Source organism: Cupressus sempervirens, chromosome 2 (genome assembly GCF_028749045.1).
Source record: "Cupressus sempervirens isolate cs-2001-9-10 chromosome 2, ASM2874904v1, whole genome shotgun sequence".
In the NCBI taxonomy this organism is placed as follows: domain Eukaryota; kingdom Viridiplantae; phylum Streptophyta; class Pinopsida; order Cupressales; family Cupressaceae; genus Cupressus; species Cupressus sempervirens.
The window spans coordinates 196,191,843-196,196,188 of NC_143119.1; positions in this window are offsets into that span (position 1 = coordinate 196,191,843).

Sequence of the window (4,346 nt, forward strand, 5' to 3'; positions counted from 1 at the left end):
ACAACCTTGTGAAACATGAAAATAATCTCCAAGATGTGAGACTTAAACTGTCAGGTTGAGTCTCTAGAGAAGGTCAGCTTCCTTTGCTATCAGGATGCACCTAACTACTCTTAGAGAGGAAAAGGGAGAAGGAATACATGAAAGAAAATCTACCTACTCTAACCTAAAGGGGTGATGGACCAAAATATAGTATTTGAAATTATCTCTAACAATGAATGAATAATCAACCAGTTATAACCTCAAAGAACACAAATTCAAACCTTGCTGAATTCAACAACCACATGTAGATCAAACAATAAAAGAATGCTATAGGAAGAAACTTCACTTAATATCATTTAGATGCCAAAAGTAGATACAATCATGCATATTGTAGAATATAGACAAAACATTAACCAAAGGCAAAGAACCCTACATAGTGTGTTAATGGCCAAAAGAGACTTAGTAGAAGATTACAATGGTTCAGAGGCATAAGAAATTATATTAGTATGCATGAAAGCAATACTAGAGAATCAAAGAAAGATCCATTCTTACAAATATTACAAAATTTTCTTTTATAGTTCAGGCACTACTAAGATATTTCTAACTAGAGTTACTCGACAACTACTATCTTAAATCCTTAAAAAATAATCACATAGCTCTAGAGAAAATCTAATCTTGGCACAGATTCATATGCAATGAAATCCAACATTTTTCCAAAGAAAAGCCTTGGGAAGATAGAATGATGCCATTAAGTTACTTTGATCAAGTATATGGATAAAACTAGAGATGGTGGAGTGTTTTCCTTCATTCACTAGGGATTGCGTTCATTGGAGATTGGTTGGCATCGATCATGAATATTGGATTGTGCAAGAAAACATCTCTTCCTCATAGTTGGCTTGAAAAACTAGAAAAGTCAATGGGTCAACTAAGTCTTGTAACCAAGATGGGCCATGTCAACCAATAGTTATGTTTCTTTTGCCACCCCACAAAGTCTTCATGTGTTTGACCATATCATTTAAACTAATCATACAACCCTCCAACTTAACTATGATGGTTAACAAAAAATGTCAACCCATTATCAATGTTAATTGTATTATTATCTCCTCGGGCTTGCAAAGACATGTGTCCTTTAGGAACTTCCCCACAATTTCTAAAGTTCTCACAATTCCATGATGTGGGAAAGTGTTGATCGTCGATCTATGGAAGATCGATAATCAATGAAAATATACATTATTTTTGTGCCTATCCTTTTACCTTTTGAGCCCACAAACCACTCAGTATGCACCTCAGCATAACTTGGCATCCAACTGGCACGACTTTAAAACCTTGGTAGCCCACATGGGAGGATATACCCACTAGTCCATTTGTCATAACATCACTTTCTCACATTGTTAGAAGGTCTGACGAAAGATAGAATGTGAGAAAGTGACTAGCAATAGAACCCTAGTTGTATTCCAACTCACACTGGCATATCATCATGGTAAAATTGGTGAACCATAAGAAATGGTACCCATATGCCACATAGTAGTGAGGTACTTGCCTACTTTATGTAAAAATCATTCTCTTTGAAGAAGTAGGAAAGCACTCACCATAGATCTGTGCAAGATCTGATGGCACAGAAAATTGTGGGAGCCCCAAAAGAAAATTTAAGAGGATAAGGAAATATTAAAGGCTCCTTATTTAATTATTTCATATTTCCATGTTATTTGAAAATTTAAAATCATGGGAGGTGGTCATTTATCATTTAAATTCAAGTGTGGTGATTTCAGCAAGAAGGAAAACTTGGCCAACAATATTATTGTGTAATTATTAATAAGCCAACCAATTATAAATGGAATAATATCATTTTGATGAAACCCTTGCCTTATACATGTTTTAAAAAACAAATTACTTATCAATTTGATGAAGCCTTTGCCAAATACATTATGTGATAAGAAAAGTTGTAGATTTCTACCACTTGGTGATGATAACTCAAAACCTATCAAACTTCTGCAATAGCAACTCAAAACCTATCAAATGTCTATAATGGAAACTCAAATGTATCAAATGTCTACAATGGTAACTTGATCAACATGTAAACCATACAAGAAATTCAAACATAAACAATGAAAACTCCAATGGCAACTTGAAATGCAATAAACAACACTTCAAGGGGATTGATCGATAGAAAATGGCTGCTTCTTACCTCAAATGGCTCTCATACATGCAAACCTCATTGAACCAACTCCTCCCGTGAAAAAGAAAATGTTATGCCTTTTTTTTCTATTAAAATTTATTTGATCAAAATTTTGACCAATTTGGGAAACCCTAATTTGGTTAAAACATTGAGCAAATTGGGAAAAAAAAGATTTCATAGGCCAATTCGGCATTTGGTCAAAAATCTAGGTCAAAAAATTAGTTGAAATGTACTAGTGATGAGTGACAAAAACAAGGGGGAATGAATAAAAAGGGGGAATGAGAATGATTATTATGGGAATGATAATAAATATGAGGATATAAAAGAACACAAGGATAGTAAATATGCAGATCAAAGATTAGATATCAGATTTTACAAGATCACATTATGGTCTCAAGGGTAGTACTCATTTTTTAATGAAATGATTTCATGACAATGTTTTTTGCCCCTAATCTCAAAGGGCAGATTTTTGATCTCCAAGCCTATGTTGTCCATTAGAGTCTAAACACTTATTCATTTACAAGGCAAGATTACAAGGTTATTGTCTAGTAAAAGTTGAGCATACAATGCTTATATTGAGAAAGATAGTGATTTATGAGCATTTAGTAGAGACCAGGAAGATATAGGAGTCGAGCAATACAATGAAGACTGAGCATATTGATAATTTATTAAGAGCTAAGAAAACATTTATAAAGAATCTAAGTAACAACACGAAGGTTTGTGCATGCTCGAGTGTCAAAGCATTCAAGTGCCGAGTAGTTCAATTTTGATATGAGAGTTTAAAATAGAACAAACTCATATGTATACCATTTTGGCCAACTTGTCTACAATATTTAATATTTGAAGAGCCAACTAAGATGTTGATTACATGTCATTGTAGAAGGTAATGATCTCTAGGTGAGCGATTCAACCAATTAAAAAAAGGGACATAAATGGAAAAAGATGATGAAGTGTAAATTGTTGATCAAGATCTAAAACATTCACAAAATGTCCATTTAAGGAGGATTCTAACCCTAGAATAATAAGAGAGATTGTGAATGTACATGAAGAAGGAAGAAGAGATAAGGACAAGTATCTTTATGTGAATGTGAAGGAGCAAAGATGAATTCTGAGAGTAGAGTAGACAAAGAGCAATCAAATTAGTGAAGGATTGAATAGAGTTTTCAAATTAGGAGAATCATATCAGTAATATAGCAAGGAGGGGACCCAATACAGCTTGCAGAGTGTATCGAGGGTTAGGTACTGAATCAATTATTGTAAATTGAGACATGGTAAACATCTTAATAGAGCAGTCCTAAAAGGCCTATGTAAATCTCATAATAGATTCCTTACTTCATTATGAGTGTAAAATCCTTTAACAAGGTGAGACCTAATAGTCTCTTAAGCTTTTAATAGGGAAGACACCTCACATGGTAGATCATATTTTATGATCAAACATTGCAACCCTGTTACATTAACCTTATTGTTGCAATGTAATGTAGATTTGTGGGTTTCATGCCCACCCCAATTTTACCTTCATGTTGAAGTGTTTCTAGGTAACTAGATCATTATGTTATTTGTTGAGATTTTTATGGATTTGATGTATTTCATTTATATCTCAGCATTTCAATTTTAATGATAGATTTTTGAGATGAATTAGATATGAATGAATTAAATAATTAAATTGGTTTTGAAGATAAAAGTTTAAGATCCTGATATAACCCCATGCTCTCTCCCCCCCCCCCTCACCCACCCCCACCCCTCACTATCTTGCTTCCCATATACTTATTCAAACAAAGAGATATAATGTTATTTCAATAGGGGTATACATGGGAGAAATAATGAAAACAAATGCTAATCATGAGATCAAGTTTCTTTAAGACATTGAAGAAAGTAAAGATGCAATCAACAAACAATCAAATATTTTTAGATGAAAGAGTAATATATGTATATCAAACTATGTATTGCAGAAAAAAACACTTTGTTCGTTAATAAGAAAGTATGAAAAATATGGAAATACTTTTAACCTTTTGTAGGAGGTATGAAACTTCAAAAAGTGAAAACATAAATGATAACCTTTTTCATTAAACTTAATAGTTATACAAGAAGGATTAGGAAGGGATAAAATTTGTGTATGGTTACTAACTAATAGAGGATCCTAATAAGAATGCATGTTGACAATTATATGCATTGTATGTAAGAAAAAAAAAGG